General features: G+C 40.9%; 1 pseudogene across 1 annotated transcript in view; it reads right to left on the bottom strand.

The window, feature by feature from the left end:
- LOC146834622 (vitellogenin-A2-like) overlaps nucleotides 1-6,277 on the bottom strand; it is a 46,715-nt pseudogene extending 40,438 nt beyond the window's left edge. Inside the window, exons 1-7 of the transcript XR_014960644.1 lie at nucleotides 6,205-6,277; nucleotides 5,921-5,941; nucleotides 5,646-5,797; nucleotides 3,489-3,740; nucleotides 1,965-2,126; nucleotides 1,725-1,873; nucleotides 587-761 (exon numbers count right to left, since the gene is read on the bottom strand). The product of XR_014960644.1 is annotated as a vitellogenin-A2-like (transcript). The remainder of the gene's footprint in view (nucleotides 1-586; nucleotides 762-1,724; nucleotides 1,874-1,964; nucleotides 2,127-3,488; nucleotides 3,741-5,645; nucleotides 5,798-5,920; nucleotides 5,942-6,204) is intronic.
- Nucleotides 6,278-12,285: the final 6,008 nt, after the last annotated feature.

Raw genomic sequence — 12,285 nt, 5'->3', positions numbered from 1 at the left:
ACTTCTGTGCTTCTGCAAATTAGTCGAAAGCAGGAGCACATGAGTTTGGGGGCCATACATAACATAGGATGGGTATAACGTGAATAGCAGGATGACACTCAAAACCCCCCCGGTAAAAAACATCCCAGGTATTCGATGTTATGCTCTATAATTCTATGTGTATATTCACAAATGGCCCCTCTAAAATGTTAGTATCAAGTGTGAAAAAACAGATCTCTTTGGTAACTAGGCACAAATCAGAGATGTATGACTCTTTTGTATTATCCACTGTGCATGTATGGGGAGATGGACTGCATGTGCAAGGAAAACGGCTCACTGAAATAAGATCTCACTGCTAAACATATATTGGGATGTATGTGTTGAAGGTTTCAATTCCAGTGTGTCTGACACTCCATTCATGATTTGAAGGCTGTACAAGTAATATTGACAGTTATTTACAGTGCTTTAAAATAAAAAATTAATAATGAATGTATCCTTTAATTGACTTGTTCAGTAAAATCTATGTTTGTGTGTTTCTTTATTGCTGAGTAATGTGTTGAAATCCAGAGTAAGTGTTTATTTGTGAAGATGTGAGGTTCACATGCACACTGATGCATAGAGATGTACATAATTGTGTCTCAGGACTCCTTGTCTTTACTAATTGAATTGGCATCTGCAAAACTTCAGAAGCAAACTGGTATTGAAGACCCCCACGGTTCTGCAGTTCAGTCTGAGGAGAGTTAACTCGATTGCTTTTAGTTTCCACAAAAGTGAGCACTTGCCTGAAAGAAAGATAAACAGATAATGTATGTATTCCCCATTTGCGTTGTCATGGCCTAGAGCTTGAATAAGGAGGTCACGTAGGGAGAAGTTCTACAGTGCCACCTATTAGTTTGCCAAATTGCAGATGACCTAACACATGGCCATTTTCAAGTCTTTAGGAAAATGCTTCAATAGTCAAAATGCTATTTTCCTTCGAGTGCTGAATGCTTTGGATGGTTCACTATGAAAGTTAGATAGTCAAACCCCATTCTCACCTCATTATGCCTTGGATCATTTTAGAATTGTTTGCTGATCATCTGAATTATACACTATTGTATAACCAGTCTACGTGGTAGCATTTAGGAACCAAGCTAATTCCATTGCTCTTGATGTGTGTGTTGGCAAGCCGCAAATGACGTTGCACAATAATTAGAGTATTGCAAGTCCTCACAGCTCCTAAAAGCTACTGCCTTATTATGATCATGTCTTAGGTACAAGTTAAGATATGAAAGCATCTATAAATATATGTTGTTTCAATATTCAAAACAGAAGGCAATAAAGATGGCAGTGTCAGTTATGCTTTCACTTATAAGCAGAAAAAGAAGCATTTTCCACATTTGTTTTATTATGGAGACAAAACTGCATCTAAGAGAAGGACAGTGAGTAGCTGACTCTCAAATGGAAAAGACTTAAACTGCAAACTATTCATTGAATACTTTGTATTTAATGTATAAATGTTTCAGTCTTTCTATTACTAGGAACATGTCTTTGCTGGTTTAGTAGCGAGTCACAATATTATGGAAGGTATTTTTAAAATATAGCGCAGCTGTTTAACTGAAAAATAAATTCTCTAAATTAAGTTGAAATTGCTAAATTCATCATTAACACTGCTATGAACATTTGGGCACAGGATATCTACTTTCATGATGGTCTTGTACAGAACAGCACACAATGAGACTGATGATTATATGAAAGACACACACCTGGCTTCCATTACAGCTGCACCATACAGTTCATAGAATGGGGAAAACTGATACACCTGCCGCGCAGTTACTTCAGTGATTAGAGCACCACCATCTCTGGGCTTCATCTTATAAGTAAATGTTGCAGCCCTTCTTAAATTCCTTACAACCTGTGGTAAAAAGCACACTCAGTTATCATGAAGAGTAACAGCCTTAGGAGTAAGTATTGATTTAAGTACAGTATATGTAACATAATCAAACCTTCTGACAAGAAGAGCATTTCTCCACATAGGCCATGCCGATGTTCTTCTCCACTTTTTCCTGGCAGTTGTTCAGGTCCATGGATTTCACAACAATGATTCTATCAGTTCTCTTGTCTTCTTGGATAACGTACCTTGTGTGGCAGACCCCGGTGACTCCAGACTATGGAAATAAGCAGAGAAAGTGAAAATTGATGGGCTACATTCTGGGTATTGGTTTGTCCTATAGCAACATACTCAGAGATAGTGAGATCTGCCAATAATTCCATTTTTCTGCCACAAGTGGTCCATCATGTGATTAAACCTATTGATCCTCAGGCCATGACACAACAAAGAGTGTTCTTATGATTGACCACCAGCTGGATGTTCTTAGATAGATCTCTGTAAGTCATATTACTAATATATAAGGGAGGACACCATGTCTCTGTCAGACCTGTGAGTGCTCCAAATATGTGTGATTACATGACACCCATTCTCTGAAGTCTGCACTGGTTACCACTGAATGCAAGGTATAAATGAAAAATCAACTGGCAAGAGGTGACCTATGGCCCAAAGGCTAGACTTTGGAACTGAAGAACCAGGTTCAAATCCCAGGGTCAGCTCAACATTATGCGATTCTTGGCAAATTGATTAATCTTAAAAATGTGTAATGTCTGGCTCTCATGAAAAGTACGTTTGAGCTATTTTAAAAAAACCTCTAATTTTTACATTGAAAGAGGTTAGCAAAGCCAGCATGACTGTTGCTCAAACTCTGGAGTCTATGTATATCCAGGTCAACCCGAGTCATGCATTTTGGAGATTAGAAACACCTAATAATATGACGCCCAAAACTCAAAAATAGTTTTGCACCTTTTTCTGTGTCTGCAGGATGCCAAGTTCCCGCTGGTTTTCTGCTGGAAGTTAATATTCTCGGGTGCATTAATCCTACTGGTTCCATCAAAGAAAGAAAAAAAAGACTACGAAACCTGGAACACACTAGGTTAGCTAAAAGAAGTCTGGATTCAAAGCATGTTCTACCAATGTGGAATAAGAGGGTAACAACACTTTAGGACGGTCTTTGCCGATGTACCAATGAATCCATGACCACACACCACTGAATGTATGAACTCAATTGTATGGAAACAATGTGAAAGAAATCCAGTACATTGCTCAACAGGTGCCTATGGACAATAGTCTGGGTGGAGAGACTGAATGTTATGGGGGCGTGTAAAATTGTACGAAGCTACTGTCTATGATTTTGGAAGGATACAGGATTTAGTGAAACTAATTGAATTTACAAGGCCCTCTCTACTTCAAATGGTGATCTACCTCTCAGATCCCACTTCCCTAAGCCGATGGTATTTTTTTTATCTGAGAGGCAGGCAACCTATGGTAAACTTTAAGTTGCTATTACAGAATTTTGCAGAGTGCTCCATTATTATGGGCATGTCATTTAAATATATATGTAAGAAAGTTTTTTCATATGCAGTTACTAAAGGATTGAAATGTTTTGTTTACAATTGTTTTCAAATTATTTGAAACCAACCTCTTGCAAGTCATAGACATTTTGTTTTTTCTTGATGGTGACCTGCAGCATGTTCACGATCCCTCTGTAAATGTTGAGTATAGTTTCAGAAACACCATCAGGGGCGAACATGTTTCCAACACGTCCATTGCTGTACTCAAACTTTACTGGTCTGCTGAGTTGAGCAGCAAGAGCCTGGGTCAGCTTTGAGGAGCGAGTGAAAGGATCCTTGGGCCAGATACCATTGTACTCTTTGATTTCAGGAGATGTGATCTAGAAAATAAAATAGGCATATTTAGGATATGTCTAATGCATTACTATGTATTGTGAAGACAATATAAATGGAAAGTTAGGTGCCTTGTGCAACCTGCAGAAGTTTGATGTTCCACAAATGATAACCATGCACTCGCCTATGTATAACACTGTGATCTTCTGTTTGTGATACTAGAGCAATTGATAGGTTTATCCTTAGCACACATGTGTATATCATAACTTTATAAAAAAAATTATCCAGAAACATAATTTCTTCAGGATTATACTTTTAAGATCAAATCAAGCTTGTGATTATCCTTTTGTAAACAATGTCTTTCAGGGTATTGTATCCTAGGCCTTGTGTCTCAAATCACAAGTGTAATTCATGTACCTAACTAACAATTAGCGCTACTTTATAATTATAATTTTTGTACAGCACTTCTGCTACAATTCAAATGTTCTATGGAAGTAGAAAGGCCAATATCCTGTCCATCAGCATGCAGAGTTAGGTTTTAAAGTCATTCAAGGCAACAACGCAGACAATATAGATTTATAGCTGGATGGCTGTAAGTAACTAGGATGGTTTTATCCAAGGGCTTCTGAAGGAAATCAAACAAGAAAATAGAGCAAAACCTGAGCAGTTTACTATATCATTCAGAATCAAAGGTGAAACGCGTCCCCTTAATAGTCAATTACCTGGCTACAATGTTATGTTATGCATGCTGCGAATATCTCATCCCCTGTTTAGATCATAGACCAGTGGGTGAGGAGTCATGGAAAAGGTATGCACAACATGGCTTTAGCTGCCTCACCCCCCTGTCTCCATTTTATATGTACATAATAAATACCTAAATCTGATCCCCTGCCACTCATTCCTAAACTCTTCTGCTATCTTTCCCCACAGCACGTTTCCGCTCCCAAATATAAAAAAATGTAACACTAGTGCCCTGCTATGTATTACCATAACCCTCTTTTGGTTGTCCCTCTCACCTTCACCCAACTACAAGAAATATACTACCTGGTGTTCTGCAACACCGTTCCACAACCATTTATGCCTTCCCCACCGTCACTTGGAGCTGAGCTTTGGAGTGGGTACACTGCCAGCAGTGGTTCTGTGATAGACACATTAGCATGGCTTATAACCCCATGCCAGCTGTGGGTTGCTGCAGACCTGTGGCTGAGAGCAAATGTGTTCCCTGGGGAGCAACAGAGCATGACCCATGTTCACCATCTTCCTCAGGTTTGTGGAAATCCAACAGAAGTTGAATAAGGCTCGAGAGGTAGAGGAGCATTATGTGCCCTTCTGCTACTTCAATATATCTCTGGTGACCTGGGTGAGGTGGAGGAACACCAGGAAAACAAGCACTATTACTGGTGACATAGCAGAGCAAAAACGTATCATAGCAGTCAGAAACTGGATTTTGAATTTAGTATATAGAATATCCACTGTATAAATAGACTATTTCCATCGGAAACATCTCTTTTCTTTGCTAAACACCTTACTTGCCAATGATCGTGATTGATTGATAGTATGTTCCCTTTAACACATACTTAAAACTAGGTCATTACCAACTTTTGCTCTGCTTAAAAAGATCTCAGAGAGTTATCTTTATTATTGCTTTGTGACCAATATGTTACTTTTATGTTAGTATTTATACTTATATTTGGCCATGGATCCAGTAGGCCGTTTTATCGTTAGTAAAGATATACTGTTGGAACAAGTCAATTTTACAATATACAAGATTAAAATTAATTTTAGCATATCCAATTGCTATTAACTGAGAAATGATTCAACTGTTAACATTGACTATATCTACACATTAGGTTTACTTGTATCGCTTACACTGTGATTGTAGGAGAGTCTCCTCCCACTGCACCCCCTGTGCCATGTCATCACTGTGCCCTTCACACTGTGCTCATTCCTACCTTGAGGAGATAGGCCTTCTGTGCGAATCCACTGATCTCCACCTTGCAGTTCAGTTTTATTCCAGATCTGGCCAGGCCAGCCTCCGGTAATCCATTCAGGATAATGGCCTCGTACTGGAACACATAGGTCTTACTTTCACTGAAGACGGGTTCTGGAAGAAGACACAGAGATGAGAGCTTAGGTGGCCACTTCACCTGGCATTAATCAACATAATAAGCTGCAGTGAGGTGAAACAAGTGAACACACCACTTATAACCAAAGAAAACATACATACCATAGTTGTACTGCTCACTGCCTGTGGGGAGGAATATCAAACAGAAAGGTAAGAAACCGCTTAGACCCATATTCATAAAAGATCAACTCTATTTTAAAACACTTTACAATATATGAATAAGGATTAACTTCCTTGACCCTCTACCTCCTTTGCCATAAGTGTTCTAAAAGAAATCTAACTGTACTAATACCCTCTGAAAACATCCAAAAATAAAATTAAGAATCAGAAATATTTTCTAGCCTGCCCCAAATCTTCACAATGAAAGGAGCAGAAGACGATCTTACCCACAAGGCCGAGCAGGAAGGCTAGGATGATTCCCCTCATGGTGGCGGTGAATGGAGGCGACCAGGGGCGCAGCTGCTTTTATAGCAGAAAAAGGGCAGTGTGTGGCTACCTACCAGTTTATCTTGGCAGACGGATCAATTTTTTTATCAAGCTTGGCAAACATTTGCTTTCATTCACTATGACATCAAGGTTTAGCCAAAAATCGGCATGTCGAAATAATTGAAATAATTGTTAGTTTGCACAAGAAGGGACAAACTAAAATAGATTAAATTTGTTTTTGCAAAGATTTGTAAAATGTAGTTGATACACAATGATGAAAGAAATGCATATGTGGTTATGCTGATGGTATTCACTTGAGGTTTTTGGCAGGCCCTCCTGTACACCTATAAAAGGTTGTGATAACCTGGCTCTGGTCGTTCTGACTCGGCCAGACAAGTGTTATCTAAATGATAGTGAATCTAAAGCATTGTGTAAACGACATGACGGCATCGGAGTAGACAGTATTCCCTAAACATATTTTATTTGACACTTTAATAGAATTTTGTGAAAGCATTGACGTTTTTAAGAAAATGTATTTGTGTTTTTAAAAAATAGATATGTGTAGATTATTGCTGCATGCTCTTGAATCTGTAACATTGATACCGTAATAATGCATTATTGTTCAATTGTGGTGCGACAATACCTGCTGCAACAGTAGGAAAGCCACTGCCTTACCACATCAACAAGTGTCATTTAAACAATTAACATTAGCAGCCTTTATATGTTAAGGAGATAGCCATGTCAGTACATTTCTTTAATACTCTGAGTTCAGAATAGGAGGGCAGTATTCAATCAGCATGCTGGCACACATTTTACACAACAAAATTCACTTGCTATAAACTGTTTTCAACAAATTGCAATCTGCATTTTACTGTGCCTTTTCCACAATACATCATCTAAATGTATTCTACATATCTGCAAAAAGAAATTCTCTTGCATATAAGAGTGCAAGTTCCTAAACTTTGCAAGGAAAGTAGATTGAGGGAGACTGTGTCCGCATGTATGAGAGGTATTACCAGAGAATAAAAAAAAAACCTTTGCAGAACTGTGCAAATCGTATCAGAGTTCCCTGGACTTGCAATTGAATTATTTCTTTAACTTAATTCCTCTATGAAGTCACATAATTCCTCTGCAACCCGAAATAGGCATAGTCTCACTCCCACAAATTACCTCTAATTAGAAAAAATACCCATGCTTGGTAATACCAAGAAAGTACAAGTAATATTAAACCACTATATATGAGCAACAGATGAAAAATGCTGTTGAGCTAAAAGTTTCTTTTAGAAATATGTTCCTGTTAATGTGAGTCCCTGAGACTATCCCTACAATTCCCAGCAAATAGCAGCAAGCACTGCATTACCAAGCCTTTAAATACAATACAGAAATACCAGATATATTACAGAAATTCTGCTAAGAGAGCAATCAGCAACCGAAGCAAGTATGTACATAAAGATGTATGCCCTGGCTGGGGATCAATAGAATGCTGAATAGCGAGTAGAGGCCAGGAATATGTTTGAAGACTGCTCACATTAAGACAGGAAGGTTCATATCATGTAGCGTAATTATCCTCTTTTAAGTGATGCCTCGTTAATTTGTTTCTGAATTGCAAGAAGGCAGAGATCGTAAACATTAGAGAGTGTTCTTGATTCAAACATGTGCCCTGTGGGACAGCAATCCACGTCCCTCCCCCTGTATCAGCGCCCAGTCTCAGGAAAAGATTTTCATCCCGGAGGATTCCCTAAAGGGTGTGTTGTTATTTTGTGTTTTTCAAGTTGCACTGCAGGTAAAGAACTGGTCACAGCTACCACACACACCCTTTAAACGAAGCCTCCCACCTCACACTTCAGAGGAAGGTTGTACTATCCTGTCTCAAGGTTCAAGTCTCGGCAGGGACGCTCAACGTCCTGTGATTCTGGGCAAGTCACTTAAGGGCATATGTACAAGCCCCAATGCCATCACAATATCACTTTCAGTGACGTTGTGGTGGCGATAGGGTCCTCGCCTCATTTATAAGTCAGTTATAAGTCAGCGTTAAGCCACTTAACAAGGCTTAGCGCTGCCTTGTAAATAAGGCACGCTATACTTAGCATGAAAGGGGTGGGTGTTACGGTGGGCGTTCCACCGCAACACCCATTGATTTTGTCGCTGACACTATTTACAAGGGCAGCGTAAACACGAGACAGCGCCAAAATTATTACCCAGAAATACCTGGTCTTAAGTTGGCGAAACGAGGAGAAATGCTTTCATTTCTCCTCATTTTTGCTTTTTGCAGCACACATGGAAAGCAAAACGCCTTAGATTGTTTATGTGTAGGGAGACGACCCTTCCTGCACATAAACAATCCATTAAAAAAATGACATTTTGTAACTTCCATGAGTGCTGCACTAAGCAGCACACATAGTGCAGCACACATAGAAGCGACAAAATCGCATTTTAGGATTGTTAATGTGCAGGAAAGAACACATTCCTAAACATAAACAATCTTCCCCTGCACGCACACACCCTTGCACTATGGTGCCAGAGTGCCTGCATTCGCGTTACACTAAGTGTAGCGCCAGAGAAGGGGAAATGCAGGGCTGCACCATATCTTTGTAAATATAGTGCAGGCTTGCGTTTCTGAAGTGGCAGAGTGAGGCGTTAAGCCATGACGGCTAACACCTCACTCCGCCACTTCCTTGTACATATGCCCCTTAATCTCCTCGTGCCTAAAAAAATGAATGTGTCCATCTGTAACGCAATTAGTGTTAATGTAAAGCGCTCTGATACCTTCAAGGTCGATTTCAAGCTATATAACTGACCCCCTCCCCTAGCCCCCCACCCCAAAAAAAACCCACCAAGGATGGTACTTTCTCAACTCAAGCACTTACATGGAGCTTTGTGACGTCAATAAAAACAAGAGGCTTTGTAGGATGCTAGCGGCACAAGCCACGTGCTGGCAATGATTTCATGTTCATTTTATTTATATAGTGCTTACACCAAATTGATATAATCAGTAATAAAGCATAAGAGTACAAAAAAAAAAAAGAAGATAATGTGCAGAAAAAGGCAACTCAGCTGTGCAGAAGGGAAGTAAAAACTGTCAGAGAACGCTTCAAAGAAGATGAGATTTTTGAGAGGACCAGGTGTTCAAAGCAGGGCCGGACTGGTGATTCAGGGCACCGGGCAATCCCCGGGTAGGCTGGAAGGGGTGGGGGCCGGTTTCTTCACAGGGGACCATTTTTGTTACTTGGGCCGATTTTTTTTAAGTCGGCACCCAGCAACAAAATCAGAAGGCTGTCCTGCCAGGCCTGCGTCTGACTCCATGACAGAGAAACAGAGTCAGTCTCTTCTCTGCACAGGGCACTCTGACCTCTGCTCTTCGGAGCAAAAACACAACTGCCATTGGTGAGATTATCTCATCTCACGAATGGCAGTGGTGCTTTTTACCCGCACAGACAGAGGGGCAGTTGTTGGGTTGAATTTAGTAGTGCGTGTGCGTCACACACGCGCTACTAAATTCAACCCAAGTTACCATACCCAGTTACTGCACTGTGCATGTGCACTGCACAGGGACAGGGTGCGCACAGGCCGCACCTGCGTACACTTTTGCCACCACGCCGCCACCACCACTCGTGACCAGGCACTTAGGCACCTGATCTGCCTTAATGTAGGCAGTGACTTAGGAGGGGGCGCAGATTATTCACTGGTCTGAATCATGCGTCGTGCAGTGCGACGTGCAAATCTGACCAATGCCTGCGCTGCAGAGAAGTAAGTTCCCCGGACCTCCGGCTGGTTCACTTCATATACAACTGGCAACTTAAGGTAAGTAAAAAAAGTCCCCTTAATAGAAGGTCTGTCAGAGCCAAAGAATTTCATGCATTGAACGTGTGTTTGCTATTTGCACAATGGCCCTTTTAAAGGTTAAAATGGAAAAATACCTGTTAAATATGCAATATTAGGCTTACTGCCGCTTTATAATGATTTTGCTACTTTTTGGATCTATTGCCGCAGTGCAAATGTAGAAAATAGCTTTTGTGTACACGAAAATATTCCTTTTCTCACAAGCAAGGTGAGTGTGCTAACATTACAGATGTAAACGCAGAACAATAAAATAAAACATTGTTTCTGAATGTTATTTGTAATTTGAAGCTGCATTTTCAGTATCATCACCATTTTCTGGGTTTCTAACTCAATTACCTGGCTCTGGTACTAAAGCAAGAGATCCAACCAACTGTAAATGAGGCTTAAAGGCCAAATATTTTTGTCAGGGAACTAGTTCGCCAGCACACCAGATGGTGTTTTGGGAGACAAGTCTGGGACGGGTGCACAGGGTCAGGGTATATGATTAAGCATGTCTACAAAGCAAAATAAGGGTGTCAAATGCAGGCTGGGTAACATGCACATTTAATGGTGCACCCGTGGTGAAACAGCCTCACTATCAGTCAAACATGAGTGTTAGTGGCACTTTAGGGAGGGCTCCTATTTTGGGCATCCTGGTCTTTGACACACAGCCGCGTGAGTCTTCTCTCTGTCCAGTCTATGCTCAGAACCTGTGCTGCTTTGTGACAGCAACTCCGGGACTGCCACGGGATGGGCGTGCACGTGCAGGATGACAAGGGGTAAGCTGAACAGCTGAAGCTAGCTCTCTAGGTTAATGCACCTTCTGTGGAGATCTATGTCTAGTCTGTAGGTCACAGGTTTTGTCCCAGCAGCATTGCTTAATGGTTCATCCAGGGTTGAAAAGATGATTATCAGCGAAAAAGGGTACAAAGTTCCTCATGTACAGTAAGGAAGAGATAAGGAAGGAGGTGGATGTCGGGACTCAACCATCCGCTAGTTACCAGGAGGTTACCAAGGGAAGACCAGGGGAATTCCCTTGGTGGAACTAGAGCTCTCACATACCCAGAAAGCTAGGTGTCATGCTTCATCATATGAGCAATGCCCCTCGTCAAGTCGGCGCTGCAATCCTTGACGGGCTCCCGAAATCGGGGCTCTTTATCGGGGATCTTTTGTTCCTGCCGATAGGTGCATGGGGGTGAGGGGCCTAGTGTGTGTAGATGTAGCAGAGAGTGAAGTAAAAAGGGTCAGTTAGTCCTAATTGGTACTTTATTCAGAAGGTAAACTACCCTATTAAAATGATGTAGAGTGGCTAAGTACTAGAGGTAATGTGTCTAGACATATAGCTCTACTCTAGGAGATCAACATGTTTCATGCCGTGTAAGTCAGGAGGATCTGGGCAATTCTTCAGGATCAGAAACACTATCTACACTACGTGGTGGAGTGAAATCTACATACCACGTCCTTAGGTCTGTGACCTGAGACCCGATTTCGGGAGCCCGTCAAGGATTGCAGCGCCGACTTGACGAGGGGCATTGCTCACATGATGAAGCATGACACCTAGCTTGCTGGGTGTGTGAGAGCTCTAGTTCCACCAAGGGAATTCCCCTGGTCTTCCCTTGGTTACCTCCTGGTAACTAGCGGATGGTTGAGTCCCGACATCCACCTCCTTCCTTATCTCTTCCTTATTGTACATGAGGAACTTTGTACCCTTTTTCGCTGATAGTCTCCTTGGGGCATTTACACTGGACCTCCTTAAACAAGTCCCCCTGTCCCCCCATTTTGGTACCATTGAAAAGATGATTGACATTGCATTCGCGTAATAGGCGCATCCATTATTAATATTTTTTTTTTTTAAAGAATGTACTTTATTTGATTAAAAATATAATCGTAAAAGCAGGACATACATACTACACATATACAAAATAGGTAAAAAAATGACCGATTATATTATATACAAATACGGGTTTTAAAACTAAGTAGCAGCAAAATATTCTTTTAAAAATTGATAATATAACAAAGAAATGAGTGTCACTGTCAAAATCTGAGAAGAAGGCCCAGAGTTGCAAGGAGACCGAGAGAGTGTGACCGTTTCATTAAAACAGCTGTCAAATGTCGGTATCAATGAAGAATCGTCGGGTTTGCATATCCTAGTATTGCAGGCATAGAGAACACAGGGTAGAGCAGAGAGAGGTTTTGTGGGTCCACAGTTTTGTTTTAGTCAC

Source organism: Triturus cristatus, chromosome 4_2, assembly GCF_964204655.1.
Source record: "Triturus cristatus chromosome 4_2, aTriCri1.1, whole genome shotgun sequence".
Classification (NCBI taxonomy): Eukaryota; Metazoa; Chordata; class Amphibia; order Caudata; family Salamandridae; genus Triturus; species Triturus cristatus.
This window is presented reverse-complemented; position numbering and strand designations above follow the sequence as displayed.